This window comes from Aethalodelphis obliquidens, unplaced genomic scaffold (genome assembly GCF_003676395.1).
Source record: "Aethalodelphis obliquidens isolate GAN/ISIS:26980383/991018 unplaced genomic scaffold, ASM367639v1 scaffold9, whole genome shotgun sequence".
Taxonomy (NCBI): Eukaryota; Metazoa; Chordata; class Mammalia; order Artiodactyla; family Delphinidae; genus Aethalodelphis; species Aethalodelphis obliquidens.
In genome coordinates, this window is record NW_020837953.1 from 17,884,348 (window position 1) to 17,901,111 (window position 16,764).

Consider the following 16,764-nt stretch of genomic DNA (forward strand, 5'->3'; position numbering starts at 1 on the left):
GAGCAAATTGCTTACCTGATTTACACCTCAATTTTGCAATACATAAAACAAAGATAACACTAATCTCACAAGACCATTAAGAGCATTAAACAAGATAATGTTCACAAAATATTTTGATAATACTTGACCATAAATGATATCTACAGATTTATAACTAACTTCTCCCCTGGACTACTGAAACAGCCTTCTCATTGGCCTCCCTGTATCCACATTTACTTATCTACCTAACATTCCACACTATTACCAATGTGATTTTTCTAGAATCTGATTGTCACTCCCTACTTAAAAATCCTTCTATGGATTCTACTGCCCTCAGGATAAAATCCAAACTTCCTAGTGCTACACAAGACCCTCTACTATCTGAAGCCTGCTTACCTTCTCTGCTTCAGTTACCATCACTCACTTCCTTGACCACTCTCCGCAGGGCTAGACATGAGCAGGGTCAGACTGTGAAGACACAAAGATTTTATCCTATCTGTATCCGGAAGTCATTGACAAAAGCCCTCTGGGGGCATATGATCACAATTGCATAAATACAGCCTCAAAGCAAAAACTCTGTGTCAAGAAACTCATCAACTAATACTGATTCTTTTTAGTTAGAGTTATTCCTATGTATTTTGATATTATTATAAAAAATCCCTCTTTACATGTTTCCCAGTTGGCTTGGCACAATACAAAATAAAAATCACTGTAACACAAGACTCAGTCAACTTGCCATGCAGTATGCACACATCTCCCAATGAGCAGCCTTTCTCTGACTATAATATGGACAATATGATTTTCCTCACCCTCCTATATCAAGTTTTTTCTTAATATTTATTTTTAAGTGTATAATTTTCTAGATTTTTTCAAAAGGTAAACACTAGCAGAATTTATAAAGAATATTAAAATTCTAATTCTAATGTAATTTTAATTCTGACCCAATAGTTACAATAATAGTGTTAATAATAGCTAATGCTTGCATGGTGCCAGGGACTGTTCTAAGTATCTTAGGCATATTAATTCTCACAACAACCCTATGAGGCAGGGGCTATTGTCATCTTCATTTTACAATAAGGAAACTAAGGCAAAGAGAAATTGGGTTGTTTGCACAAAAACTCATAGCTAGAAACCTTGATTTTGAAAAACTTTCAAAAGAAAAAAATCCCCACTTTCCCACTCTGGAATGTGATTGGTTATATCTTTTTCAGACTGAAAAATTCAGAGGCTGAATTTCCTGGTCTTGATGGGGAAATAAAATATCGCTATGAATTTCTGGGACATGCCCATTTATGATCATATGAGCTGTTTACTGTTTTACAACTGGCTGGAAACAGCCAATGCTTGCTCTAAGCAAATCCTTCCCTGTGCCAGTTGGGGAAGTTCGGTCAAATCTTCATTTTTCCACCTTCTGTATTTGGAGATGCCCTCCTTTCTCTGATACAGTCACGTGAAAGCAGTCTTTTACATAAGGTTCTGAAAATGGATAGATGATACAATCATATTAAAAGCCACTCCAGCATCTAAAAGAACAAATACAAATTCACATATCCTGATCCTGACCCAGGAAAGTTCTTTACCAACATCATATATACCCTTTCTCTAGAAGGAGATATTGACTTCACCTGCATTTAGAAAGGGGCTTTATTGTTTTCTAAAGATACCATTATCAACTGAGACTTTTCTAATGAAATGGACGTTTTCATTTTTCCAATTAACCTTTACATGAACAATTTCTAATAAAATACAGCAAATTAGTAAATAAAAGTATGGAAAAAATATTAACAGTGTCAATCAAAGAAAAGCAAATGATAATAACAATAACAATTACATTTTCCTAATGAGTGAGAGGCTAAATTGGCCCTTTCTTTTGGAAAGCAATTTGGTACTAACTGTCAAATAAAATGTTTAAATACTTTGACCTCTCCTAGGAATTTATCCTGTAATACTAATCCAAAATAATGGAAAAGTTATTTGCACAATGATGTGTGATGTCCCTCCGGTCTATAATAAGTTAAAAGCCACATAGATGAACAACTATAAGGAAATAGCCATTCAGTGGAATGTTAAACAGTGACTAAAATTTTAAAAGACTATGCAATAACATGGAAAATGGTTATGACACATTAAATAAGAAGGCAAGATTAAAAATTATATTGATCTATGACTGCAATCCACTCACAAAACAAACGCATAGCCTAGTCAATAGTTAACATTCAAAATATAGTAGCCATTTCAATATTGCTAAAATCCATTAGCTGTTAAGATTGGAAACTATCCTGGAATCCATGGATGGGTTTCAGGGAATCTGTGAAAAATCTGGAGTTGGTGTTTTTCTGAGGAATAGGTCCTAGATTTTCATCATACTCTCAATGGGGTCCATGTCCCTAGAATACTTGAGAACCACTGCCCTAAAAAATTAGGGTCGGGTTTGGGAAGGAAGAGGTTAAAGGCAAAGGGATGAGATACTGAGGCTTGACTCATCCTACAGTTATCAAATTAATCTTGCTAAAGCTTTGCTTTTGTCAAAATAGTGCTCTGCTTGAAATTTCAAATGACTCCTTGTTTACTATCACATTAAATTCAAACTCCCAGGACTTCCCTTGTGGCGCAGTGGTGAAGAATCCGCCTGCCAAGGCAGGGGACACGGATTCAATCCCTGGTCCGGTAGGATCCTACATACCGCGGAGCAACTAAACTCATGCGCTACAGCTACTGAGCCTGAGCTCTAGAGCCGTGAGCCACAACTACTGAAGCCTGCGTGCAGAAAGCCCGTGCTCCGCAACAAGAGAAGCCACTGCAGTGAGAAGCCTGCACACCACAATCAAGAGCAACCTCCACTCGCTGCAACTAGAGAAAGCTCGCACGCTTTGATATCCCTCAGATCCTCTCTGATGTTAATTAATTAATTAATTTTTTAAAAATCCAAACTCCCTTTGCTTAGCTTTCAAGGGTCCATCCTAATCTTTCTCAGCCCATCTCCTCAACAGTACTTACTTCCCAATTACCAACATAATCCTTCTTCAAGCTAGTTTCACCAAACCCCACCCATGGCAAACAATCCTTGCTCTTGCCATTCCCTATCCCAAGGAAGTTCTCTCCTTCTTCTCTTCACCTTTCAAGACCTAGCTAAAGTGCTGCTTCTCCTACACCACCTTCCCAAACCCGTGTCTCCCTTTCTGCGACCTTTTAAACTGTAGTTTCTTCTAACTGCTAGTGGAAGAACTCTTAGCTAGGCAAAAAGAAATGATCCTTCCTTCTTCCCAGCTGTAGATAAGCAGAAACTACTCTGCTTCATATAATTGTTCTTGCAAAGGGCTACTAACAAGGTAGCCCTTTAAAACATCAGGGCTCCTGAGATTGCTGGTATAGCCAATGAAAGTAATCTTTAATCCCAAAAAGACCTTTAATGATTGACTGTTGTTGGGCTGCACCCCACAGGCCTGCAAGCCTTGTAGTTGCCCAGCCGCAAGACTGAAGGAAGAGCCCAGATACAATGACAGAGTCATCAATGGTTTTATTGGATAGGAGACCTTACAGGTCTGAAGCAAGGTCCCGGAGTGACACCTCACCATGTACAGCAGATAGCAGGCAGGACATGGCATCAATCTTCACTACTGGGGGGTGGGGAGAAGGAGGCTACCATTTATAGGGGAACTGATGTCCGTTTGGCTCATCAGTTACCAGGGAAACCAGCAGCTGAGGCAGGAGGCAAGCACATAGGCAGTTACTGGTTAAGCCCCATAATTAAGAGGATTGGATAGTCATGTGAGTGAAACAGGGACTGATCAAGCAGAGGATGTAGAGAGAGCAAGAGAACAGCCATTTTGAATGGCCTGACCATACAGATGTCTTCTTTAATAATTGTTGGCATCTCTATTTTATGGAAGGTATAAATACTTGTAACTTTATTTTGTTAAGCTGGTAGAGGATCAATGGCATTTTCCTCTTCTCATATTGAATACATACACAGGTAAAAAAAAAATGACGCTAGGAGATTTCTGATTTAAACAGAATTTGAGTATCTGCACCACATTTAAATTTAACACATATAATAATTTCTGAGATAAGAGTGAGCATAGAGTACCTTAGATGCACAGAAGAACACCCACCTTGGGCAAGATTTGGAAATAGTTTATATGATTTCAAGAGTCAAGAATGATGGCGCTGGGTGGGGGAGGATGGGGGATAGGTGAAGGGGATTAGGGGACACAAACTTCCATTTATAAATAAATAAGTCATGAAGCTGTAATATACAGAATAGGAAATATGGCCAGAAATATGGCCAAAAATATGGTAATAACTTTAAATGATGACATCTTAACTAGATTTATCACGGTGATGATCTCATAATGTATGTAAATGTCAAATCACTATGTTGTACACCTGAAACTAATATAATGTTGTATGTCAATTATATTTCAATCTAAAAAAGAAAGAGGGAATTCACTGGCGGTCCAGTGGTTAAGATTCCACGCTTCCACTGCAGGAGGCAGGAGTTTGATCCCTCGTCGGGGGAACTAAGATCCCACATGCCGCATGGTGTGACTAAAAGAAAGAAAGAGAGAAAGAAAGAATGCTTGCACTGAATGTGGAGTAAAAAGCAGAAAACTAGTGGAAAGGCATTCCAGACACAGGGAACAGCATGTGCAAAGGCACAGAGTAAAGAGAGAGCATCATGTCTTCAGAGAACAACAAATAGTATGACTAGAGCAAAGGTTTCTGTGACAATGTAGTGGAAAATAAGTTTGGAGAGGGAGACAGAAACAAGATTATAAATTATCAGGTTTTCTGCTCTAATTGAGAGCACAAGTTTTTTCTGATAGTTCCTGTCATGCTATTATTGGTTGACAGGGGACAGGAGACATGGGTTCAATCCCTGGTCCGGGAAGATCCCACATGCCACGGAGCAACTAAGCCCGTGCACCGCAACTACTGAGCCTGCATGCAGCAACTACTGAAGACCGCACACCTAGAGCCTGTGCTCCGCAAGGAAGAGTAGCCCCCGCTCACCGCAACTAGAGAAAGCCCACGCGCAGAAATGAAGACCCAACACAGCCAAAATTTTTTTAAATAAATAAAAAATATTAAAAAATTAAAAAGAAGAAAGGAAGGGACTTTTCTTAATTTAGATAAGGGCTATACATGAAAAACCTACAGCAAACATTACACTTAGCATAGAATTTTAGATGTATTCCCTGTAAGAGCAAGAAGAAGGAAAGAAGGCCAGTGATCCCAGTTACTGTTTAACATAGTCCTGGAGGTCTTGGTCGTTACGATAAGAAAAATAATAGGTATAGAAATTGGAAGGGAGGAATTCCCTGGCCGTCCAGTGGTTGGGACTCTGCGCTCTCACTGCCGACGGCCCTGGTTCAATCCCTGGTGAGGGAACTAAGATCCCGAGCAGTGAAGGAAGGAAGGGAGGGAGGGAGGAAAGAGAAAGAACGAAGGAAGGAAGGGAGGGAGGGAAGGAGGGAGGGAGGGAAGGAGCAAGGAAGGAAGAAATTAGAAGGGAAAATATTATATATAGTGTTACTATTCACAGATGATATGAACATACACAGAACATCCAAATAATCAAGACTAAAACCAGTACAAGTTCATCAAGGTTTCCAGATAAAAGGTCAATTGTACATCTGTGGCATTTCTTCCAAAAGTGCATAACCTGAATCTAACCATAAGGAAACATCAGACAAATGAAAATTAAGGGCCATTCTTAAAAGTAACTGGCCTATTGTGGTAGCCAAAAGATAGCCACATACTAATTCTCAGAACCTGTGAATATGTTAGGTTACCTGGCAAAGAGAATTATGTTTGCAGATGAATTAAGATTGCTAATCAGCTGACTTTGAGATAGGGAGAGTATCCTGGATTAGCCACGTCTGTCTAATCTAATCACAAGGGTCCTCACGAGTGGAAGAAGGCAGAAGAGAGAGACCCAGAGAAATGGCAGCATACGAAGGTCTCAGCCAACATTGCTGGCTTTGAAAGTGGAGGAACAGAGCCATGGGCCAAGGAATGCAGGCAGCTTCTAGAAGCTAGAAAAGGCAAGCAAATGGATTACCCTCTAGCGCCTTCAGATGGAATATAGCCCTGTGAACACCTTGACGTAGGCTTGTGAGACTTCTCACCTCCAGAACTGTAAGATAATAAATTTGTGTCATTTTAAGCCACTAGGTTTGTGATAATTTGTTACAGCAGCAATAAGAAAGTAATATATTTCCTTCAAAATGTCCATGTCATGAAGAAAAAAGACCGAGGAACTTTTCTTGATTAAAGGAGACTAAAGAAACAGGGCAGCTGGAATCAATGCCTGATCAAAACTTTTCTTTTGCTATAAAGGACTCTATTGGAACAATTGGCAAATCTGAATAAGGTCTGTAGACTAGAAAATAGTATTGTGTCATCTCTTCAGCAAGCGGTGTTGGGAAAGTTGGAAGGCCGCGTGTAAATCAATGTCGTTAGAACACACCCTCACACCATACACAAAACTAAACTTAAATGGCTTAATGACTTAAATATAAGACAGGACACCATAAAATGCCTAGAAGATAACATAGGCAAAACATTCTCTGACATAAATCATGCCAATGTTTTCTTAGGTCAGTGTCTCAAGGCAATAGAAATAAAAGCAAAAATAAACAAATGGGACCCAATCAAACTCACAAGCTTTTGTACAGCAAAGGAAACCATAAATAAAATGAAAAGACAACCTATGGATTGGGAGAAAATATTTGCAAATGATGCAACCGACAGAGGCTTAATTTCCAAAATATACAAACAGCTCATATAACTCAATAACAAAAAACAGACAACCAGTCAAAAAATGAGCAGAAGACCTAAATCGATATTTCTCCAAAGAAGATATACAGATGACCAATAGGCACATGAAAAGATGCTCAACATTGCTAAGTAGTAGAGAAATGCAAATCAAAACTACAGTGAGGTATCACCTCACACTAGTCAGAATGGCCATCATTCAAAAGTCTACAAATAACAAATCCTGGGGAAGGTGTGGAGAAAAAGGAATCCTCCTACACTGTTGGTGGGAATGTAAATTGATGTAGCCACTATAGAAAACAGTATGAAGGTTCCTCAAAAAACTAAAAATAGAGTTGCCATATGATCCAGCAATCCCATTCCTGGGCATATATCCAAACAAAACTATAATTCAAAAAGATACATGCACCTCTATGTTTATAGCAGCACTATTTACAATTGCCAAGACATGAAACAACCTAAATGTCCATCGACAGATGAATGGTAAAGAGCATGTGGTATGTATATACAATGGACTACTACTTAGCCATAAAAAAGAATGAAATAATGCCATTTGCAGCAACATGGATGGACCTAGAGATTATTATACTAAGTGAAGTAAGTCAGACAAAGACAAATGCCATATGATATCACTTATATGTGGAATCTAAAATATGACACAAATGAACTTATCTATGAAAGAGAAACAGACTCACAGACATAGAAAACAGACTTGTGGTTGCCAAGGGGGATGGGGGGAAGAAAGGATTGGGAGTTTGGGATTAGTAGCTGCTAACTATTATATATAGAATGGATAAACAACAAGGTCCTATTGTATAGCACAGGGAGCTATATTAAATATCCTGTGATTAAACCATAATGGAAAAGAATATGGAAAAGAATGTGTGTGTGTATGTATACATACATATATTTATATATTTATATATAAACTGAATCACTTTGCTGTACAACAGAAATTAACACAACATTGTAAATCAACTATACTTAAAAAAAATAAATGTGGGAAGGGAAGTGAAAAAAGAAAAGAAAATAGTATTGTCAATGTTAGTTTCCTGGTTTTGATCATTAGACTGAAGCTATTAAGAAAATGCTCTTGTTTGGGGGATATATACATTGAAATATTTAGGAGTAAATATTGTGTCTACAACTTACTCTTGAAAATTCAAAACAATTATACACACAGAGAAATATCAAAGTGTTAACAATGGCTCTTTGTATTAGTGTTTCCACTCTATCAGAACTTTTCTGTAAGTCTGAAATTATATCAAGATTTAAAGTGAAGAGAAAAACTTTTTTAGTTCCAGTTTTAGCAAAAACCAAACCCAGAGCACTCTTATTTGCAGATACCTTGATTTTAGGTATATTTCTAATGACTAGAGGAATGCCCTCTTTTAGTAGGAGAATTCCAAGGTTGTATTACATTCTTAAACATTTTATACTAAATACTGACACAAGTAATCTAAGATTAGTTAACTTTTAGGGGTCAAACTGTTTATACAAACATTTCCAGTGTTACACTTGTTTACTCCCTCTCTCTCTCTCTCTCACTCACTCTTTCATCATCTTTATTATTTCTGTAGAATTGGTTGTAATGTTCCCACTTTCATTTCTGACCTTAGTAATTTGAGTCTCTGTTGCATCTTAGTCCATCTAGCTAAAGGTTTGCCAACTTTGTTGATCTTGTCACAGAACCAACTTTTGGTTTCATTGATCTTCAGTTTTTGTTGTTGTTCTCTATTTCATTTAACTCTGCTCTAATCTTTATTATTCCCTTCCTCCCACTAGCTTTAGCTTTAGTTTGCTCTTTTTCTAATTCCTTAAGTTGTAAAATTAGGTTGTTCATTTGAGATCTTTCTCTTTTTTTACTGTAAACATTTATAGCTACAAATTTCCCCCTTAGCACTGCTTTCACCACATCTAAGTTTTTTATCTTAATTTTTTTAATTAAGGTATAATTGATAAGGTTTGATATGTTGTGCTTTTGTTTTCATTCATCTCAAGTATTTTCTAATTTCCCTTGTGATTTCCTCTTTGATCCATTGATTATCTGAGTCTGTTAATTTCCACAAATTTAACAACTTTCCAGTTTTACTTCTGTTATTGATTTCTAACTTCATCCTGTCAGTGCTCAGAGAAGATACTTTGTATGATTTCTATCTTTTTAAATTCACCGAGACTTCATCTGAGCCTAACATAGGCTCCATCTTGGAAAATGTCCCACGTGCACTTGAGAAGAATGTGTATATTGCTGTCGATGGGTAGAGTGTGCTGTGTATGTTGTTAGATCTAGTTGGTTAATTGTGTTATGTCCTCTTTTTCTCCCGTTTTCTGTCTGGTTGTTCTTCATTTGACTTTAATAACAAGACAGTGTGCTTTTATTTCAGTTCTTGCCAGCCCACATTCGTGCTTGTCTGTGGCAATACATGTTTTATACTAATTCTTATCTAATCATAAACAGAATCACAAAGAGCAGGATAATTTCTAAGACTACAGTCTAGTTTTAGGTTTTGCCTAATCATGTGTTTCTTCTGTTTCAAGAACCCTCCTCACTTAATACTAGAGATCCCAGGCATGTTATTATCATCCATTTAATTTTAATTATGTGTATCATCAGAGTCACTGCTCACCACTGTCTCCTGGACTATTTCCTTTCTATGTCTTGAGACTCTCTATTTCAATTCAATCTTCAATTTGGTGAAATATTTTCCTTGTGTTGCGTCCATTTGTGGTAGTTTTTCTGAATCCTCATATGTTTGAAAATGTTTTCCTTTGAGACAAACCCACAGGTATAGAGAACAAACTAGTGGTTACCAGTGGGGAGAGGGGGGACAGCAAGTATAGGGATGGGGGATTAAGAGGTACAAACTATTGGGCCTAAGATAAGCTACAAGGATATATTGTACCACACGGGGAATATAGCCAATATTTTGTAATAACCATAAATGGAGTATAACATTTTCAAGTTGTATAAATATATATATGAAGGAAAACAAATTTTTTAAAAAAGAAAAGAAAATGTTTTCCTTTTGTGCTGTCACATGAATTCTGTCCTTGCTGGATTTAGGATTATTTAATTGTACAGCCTGTTTCCCTCAATAGTCTATAGACATTATTCAACTATCTTTTCTCTTTCATTGTTGTAAATGAAATATCCAACATAGGTCAGATTCCTTTTTCCTTCTGTAGGTAACCTGTTCTTTTTATAAGAGAAGTTTATAAGATTTTCTCTTGATCCTTGAAGTTTAGTGTCTTTTTGCTTTTTAAACAAATTCATGCCTATGGGCTTCCCTGGTGGTGCAGTGGTTGAGAGTCCGCCTGCCGATGCAGGGGACACGGGTTCGTGCCCCAGTCCGGGAAGATCCCACATGCCGCGGAGCGGCTGGGCCCGTGAGCCAAGGCCGCTGAGCCTGCGCGTCCGGAGCCTGTGCTCCGCAACGGGAGAGGCCACAACAGTGAGAGGTCCGCGTACCGCAAAAAAAAAAAAAAAAAAAAAATCATGCCTAGGATTATTTGAGCTCTTTCAATCTGGAGGCTCCCCTTTCTTTAGGTCCAGGAGGTTTTCATCTGTAATATCTTTTCCTTTTAATTATTTATGCTTATGTGCATTTTTCACATATAGGCCAAAAGACTGGAATTTGTCTGGGTTTTTCAATGACCAAGTAAGCCCGCATTCAACTAGACAAAGCTGTATTTTTCTATTTGTGCTTTAATTATGACTTCTCCATCTATTTTCCTTTTTAACCCTCTGTAATTCCTATTATTAGCATGTTCAGCTTCCTAGTCCTATCATTTGAGTCAACCATTTTTTTCACTCATGATTTCAACTTCTTTGTATTTTTACTCTGGATTATAAGGGTAGTTTAACTTAAACATCAATCAGAATGTTAATTCAGTTCTCAGCTCTGATCATACTTCTTAATTAATTTGCCAAGTTTTCAAACATAGAAATTATGTCTTGCACTTTTGAAAAGTCTTTGAGGTTTAGTTGCACTGCCTTTGGAGTTCTTGTGGTACTTTTGTTTCGGTTCCGTTTTTTATCATTCACTGGCTGCACCTCAGGAGGACCCTCCTGTTTTGATTGTTTGACTTTTTCTCCTCTAAGATACTGTCCCCTTAAATGTACTGCAATTCGTGTGTGAGCTGGGGACTCCCATGCAGTGGCAATCCAGCAGAAGATGAAAGTCATGCAAGTTTTTGTTCTGGAGGGCCAATAACAAATGGGCTGGTAAATAGTGACCACTCCTTTGCTTTCTGGCCTTCTTAGGTAAGTTAAGACTGGTATTCATGTTTCAACTAAACTTATAGGTACCACCCACCTTCCAAGATTTCTAGCAAGATCAGACCCCCCCCCCAAAGATGACACATGGCAGGAATAGAACAAATGAAAAGCTCGATCAGTCTCACTTATTAAAAATTTAACATCGTGAGCAAAGGGCTTCATAGACAAAATTAGAACAAAAAACATACACTGAGGAAATACTTGTAATGTATGTCAGAAAATTGATACCATTAGCACATAAATAAATCACATAAGTCAATAGAAATAACTCTATATCCCACCTTTTATTTTTTTAATCAATTTATTTATTTATTTATGGCTGCGTTGGGTCTTCGTTGCTGCGCGCGGGCTTTCTCTAACTGTGGTGAGCGGTGGCTACTTTTCGTTGCGGTGCGCGGGCTTCTCATTGTGGTGGCTTCTCTTGTTGCGGAGCATGAGCTCTAGGTGCGCGGGCTTCAGTGGCTGTAGCACGCAGGCTCAGTAGTTGTGGCGCACGGGCTTAGTTGCTCCGCAGTATGTGGGATCTTCCCAGACCAGGGCTCAAACCGATGTCCCCTGCACTGGCAGGTGCATTCTCAACCACTGCGCCATCAGGGAAGTCCCAATATCCCACTTTTTAGATGAGTGTTCCTTAATTCACCAAACAAGACATACAAATGGCCAATAAAACATGGAAACATATTCAGCTTCACTAGTAAAGAAGTGTAGACATAAGCAATGAGATATCATTATTTTTCATCCATTAAACTGGCTCTTCTTTTCTTCGGGATAATAGCAATGTTGGCAAAGGTGGACTGAGAGGATGCTCTCGTGCTGTTGGCAGGAGCATATATATTGAGACAACATTTTTTGGAAAGCAATTTGGCTTTATGTATAAGGAACCTTAAAGTATACACACCCTTTGTAGTTAGTGTTGCTTTTTTTTGCCTGGCAACAGCATCTTAATTTCCTTTTAGGAAATACAGACCTTGTAGGACTCTCAGTCAGAGTGCCCTGTGCTCCCTTGCCCAAGAGGAAGGCACATAACCCAAGCTAAGTCAATCAGATTCTCCTTCCTGGGAATTTGAATCTTGAGATGATGATGATGATGACTGCTACTAGCACTGGTAACATCTATTGAATTCTCACTCTGTGCTAGGCACTATGTTGAGCACTTTATAGCCTCGTAAACAGCTCTATGAGTGAGGTACAATTACTGTGACTATTTTGCAGATGGGGCTAATAATACTGACGCCAAGATCAATAATCACTGGAGGGCTTCCCTGGTGGCGCAGTGGTTGAGAGTCCGCCTGCCGATGCAGGGGACGCGGGTTTGTACCCCGGTCCGGGAGGATGCCACATGCCACGGAGCGGCTGGGCCCGTGAGCCATGGCCGCTGAGCCTGCGCGTCCGGATCCTGTGTTCCGCAACGGGAGAGGCCACAACAGTGAGAGGCCCACGTACCGCAAAAATAAAAAAAATAAAAAAAATAATAATCACTGGAGATACCTTAAAGATACCGTCTTTGTTATCTACTGCTGCAAAACAAATTACACCAAAACTCACTTGCTAAAAATGACAAACATTTACCCCACGGTTTCTACAGGTCATGAACTCTAGAGGTTCTTAGCTGGTGGTTCTGGCTCAGGCCCCCTCAGGGTTGCAGTCAAGATGTCAGCCAAAGCTGCAGTCATATGAAAGCTAGGCTGGGACCGGGCAATCGCTTCCAAGATGGTGCCCTCACATGGCGGTTGGCAGGAGGACTCACGTCCCTACCACCCAGGCCTGTCTATGCGGCTGCCTGATAGTCCTCAAGACACGGCAGCTGCAGGCTTCCTCCAGACCAAGTGACAGAACAGGGAGGAAGGTGAAAGTCACAATGTTTTCTATGGCCCAGATTCAGAAGCCACAGGCCATCATTTCTGTCATATTTTATTCATTAGAACTAAGTCACTAAGCACAGCCCACATTCAACAAGAGGGGCTTAGGCTCCACCCCTTGAAGGAAGGAGTATCCAAAACTTTGTGCTCATCTTTTAAAACTATCACAGGGCTTCCCTGGTGGCGCAGGGGTTGGGAGTCCGCCTGCCGATGCAGGGGACGCGGGTTCGTGCCCCGGTCCGGGAGGATCCCACATGCCGCAGAGCGGCTGGGCCCGTGAGCCATGGACGCTGAGCCTGCGCGTCCGGAGCCTGTGCTCCGCAGCGGGAGAGGCCACAACAGTGAGAGGCCCGCGTACCGCAAAAAAAAAAAAAGAAATGTAAAACTATCACAAATACCATCCATTAATGCTGTTATAAACATCAGCAGATCTTCCCTGGTTCCCATCTGCTCTCTGGGCTTGTTCAGTCTTTGCTTTTTTCCTTTGAATTACATTCCTTTAAAATAGTCCCTCCCTTTCATCTTAGTTACTCAAACCATTTCTGTTGCTTTCTAAAACAGCATTTTTTTTAAAAACAAAAACCTCTCACCCAGTCACTCCACTCTGAAGTTCTTCTTGTCTTAGCCTGGGTCCCCAGGAGGAAGTAAAATTTTACTGTGTCCCCTGGAGGAAGCATTTTTCCCCCTATATTTGCAGGAATGGTAAATACAGATTTCATAATCAGGTCACCAGGATGGATCATGAAAGAGCCAATCCTACTTCTACCCCTTTGTTCATGGACCTACATATTTTACCTATTAAGGACACAGCAACATATATCAGCCACTGGTTCAGCACATATAGCACATGTAAAGGACAGCACTATAACCCTATAAGGTGCTGTCCCTAAGCTGGTGCCTTAGGTGAACTTTTACTTAGCTGTTCTACTGTTAATATCAGGCTGACTACTCCTAGGTGATGGGTTATATTTACCAATGAATCATGTGGTGATGAGTTCATTGCCTAATTCCTTTGCTATAAAACGGGCCCCTTGACCAGAGGCAGTATGTAGGAGATGCCATGACAATAAACCAGGCATGCTGTAAGATATCAGATAATAGTACTGGTGAAGGTTATGCAATCAGAGAATGCAAATCTATCAAATTATCGATTCTAGCAAAAAGAAATCACTGCCTCCATCACGGTATAAGGTATCTAATGTGGTCAACCAGTCATCAAGTAGCTGGCACGTCTCTCTGGAGAAAGATGCTGTATCAAGGGCTCTGCATCATTCTCTGATGCTAGAAGGCCAAGCATTAAATCATCCTTGTTGAGAAGGATTCAGTGTAGTTGAGTCCATGAAGAACTTTCATCCATGCCACCATGGCCATTATCTTTGGGCTCACCTGGCAAGTTCTAGGATGGCCAAGGAGAGAGGCTAGGGTGGTGGAGGGAAGTGGGTGGAGTGGTAGTGGCGGTCTCTTCTGAAGTGGATGCTCCCTGGAAAACATTAATATAAGACACAGAGATCTGTATGCTTTATGTTCACCCCCATAAATATACACTCACATAACTCTTCCCCAAACCTCTCAGTCTTGTTCCTTCTTGGCCATTGACCAATTGGCCAAGTCATTCATCATGGCCCAGGAATCCGTGTGTGTAGGTATCTCGAGCCATAGTTCCCTCTATAGGAAATCCATGACCAAGTGTACCACTTTCAGCTCTACCCATTGAGAACACGCCCCTTCACTCTTGTCTTTCAGGACCACCCCGATGGAGTCTGTAATCAGGAGCACACTCCTTTTCTAGCGTGCACCAGCAAATCACACTGAACCACCAGAGAACCAAGCCCAAATCTTTTCATCCTCTATCAGTTGGTCATAGGGACCCCTTCCTGATGCCATAGAATAAGTTGCGTTGGTAGGTGACATGAGAGTCTGAGACACCTGTCCTTATAATTTATTCATGACTCCTAAGTGATTACTTTCATCAGACAATGCACTGGTGCTGTGCCCACCCAGCCTTATGACTCAGTGGATCTGTAACCATCCAGTAAAACCAGCTCATGATAAGCAGTCACTTGGTGTCATGTGGTTAAATGTTCAGTCTCTACCAAAGCCCAGTAGCAGGCCAGGAAATATTTCTCAAATTGAGAGTGTTTCTCCACCACAGAGGTCACAGCCCTGCTTCAAAACCTAAAAATCTTCACAAGAAGGTCTATCAGAGCTTACCAGACACTCTGCACAGTGTCCTCACTCACCATAGACATTTTGGGCACCATGGTAACTGCTGGTCACATGGCTGAAGCAGCAGGACAGCTGGCATCACAGCCTGGATTGGCTGCAGAGTCCTCTTTTCTCAGGGTTGTAGTCAAAACTGGAAGCCTCCTGAGTCACCTGATTAAGGGTCAAAACAATACTCCCAAGTGTGGTAAATGCTACCATCAAAATACAACCAAGTGTTGTGCCTCTTTCTCAGCGGTAGAGGAGTGACGAGCAACAATCTGTCCTTTACTTTAGAAGGAGTGTCTCCTCTAGGGTGGGGGTTGGCCAACAGCTATCCACAGACCAAATATGATCCCCCTCCTATTTTTGTAAATGAAGTTTTATTGGAACACAGCCGCATCCATTCATTTAACTATTGTCTATGGCTGGTTTCACGCTACAATGGCAAAACTGAGTAGTGGTGACGGATACCTTATGCCCTGCAAAGCCTAAAATATTTATTAAAGATAAAATTTGCCAACTCCTGCTCCAGGCTAAGAGGGGCCCTGAAAACTTCACCAAGTGGCAGACCCCTGAACCTTCATGAAGTTTATCTCCCATCAGAGGGCATCTAGAATTCTTGACATCTCCTGCTCATGGGTCTGTAAGTAGAATGCCACTAATATAGTGAACAGCGTGATACTCTGCAAAATTCTTGCGGACTATATATAAGACAGAGAAAAGCAGAGTTAATTAACTTGGCCCTGAGGCAACAGAGTAAACATATACCGGTACCTTTGCCGTGAGTGCATGTCTGTGTTCAGCTGCAGCCACGCCCTTCTAAGACTGGGAACTGCATTTCCCGGAGTCCCCTTTCCTATGTGCTTCCAGGTTAGAATTTGCCAAATAAGAGAATTCACAAAAGATTTGGAAGGTACAGCCAACGTAGAAGCCATTAATCTCTAGCTGTGGTTGCAGCCAAACACAGGAACAGACAAAAGTGTCACAAAACCTTCACACAAGCTCGTGAGAACTGCCCCCTTTACCACTGCAAATTGAGATGCCTGGAGCTTTCCGGAGGTTTCTGAGACTTGCAGTGGTTTCCAGGCAAGCTTTTGGGAACTATGCACTTCACTGCTTGAAGAAGAGATCTCGTGTGTCAGCTTCTCTGACCTTTAGCCACAGTTTCCTTGATTTCCATTCCCTCAGCTTGGCTGGCTCTTCCCACAGCTGTGTGAGCCCCCAATTCTGTATTAAAGGCTTTATTCCCAGAATACCTAGAATTGCTCTGTCTTCCTAACTAAACTCTGAAAGTCTTTAGTACTGCAAATAGCTCTGGAATTTGTTTTCCAATCTGTTTAGATGCAAAAGTAGTAATGAACTCACTGATATTGGAAAAAGGAACACTACTACCAGTCCGTGGTATGCGGTTACTTAAATTATCACCTGTAATTGGCTAGAGTCGGTGGCCTATAGAAGGCAAGCCTTTGGAAGACCAAGTAGCTGTAATAATAGAATGTTGCAGAATGCCCCTTCCACAATGAAGGATAATTGTTGCATCTGGCACCTCCAATCACAAAGAAAGAAGCACAACATCTTTGGATTTGGAAGACAACTGGGCCCGCTGCTGTGGCCTATTTGCCGAGTAAACCACAAGGCTGCCACAGGGGGGCAGTGTGGCAT

At 40.5% G+C, this 16,764-nt stretch overlaps 1 long non-coding RNA gene across 1 annotated transcript; it reads right to left on the reverse strand.

Annotated features, from left to right (window-relative positions):
* Window positions 1-465: 465 nt before the first annotated feature.
* On the reverse strand, window positions 466-15,718 carry LOC113621714 (uncharacterized). Its single transcript, XR_003433288.1, has 3 exons — window positions 15,138-15,718; window positions 14,284-14,377; window positions 466-1,455 (listed from the first exon to the last, which is right to left on the reverse strand). It is a non-coding gene; the product is annotated as an uncharacterized LOC113621714 (long non-coding RNA).
* Between the last annotated feature and the right edge of the window lie 1,046 nt (window positions 15,719-16,764).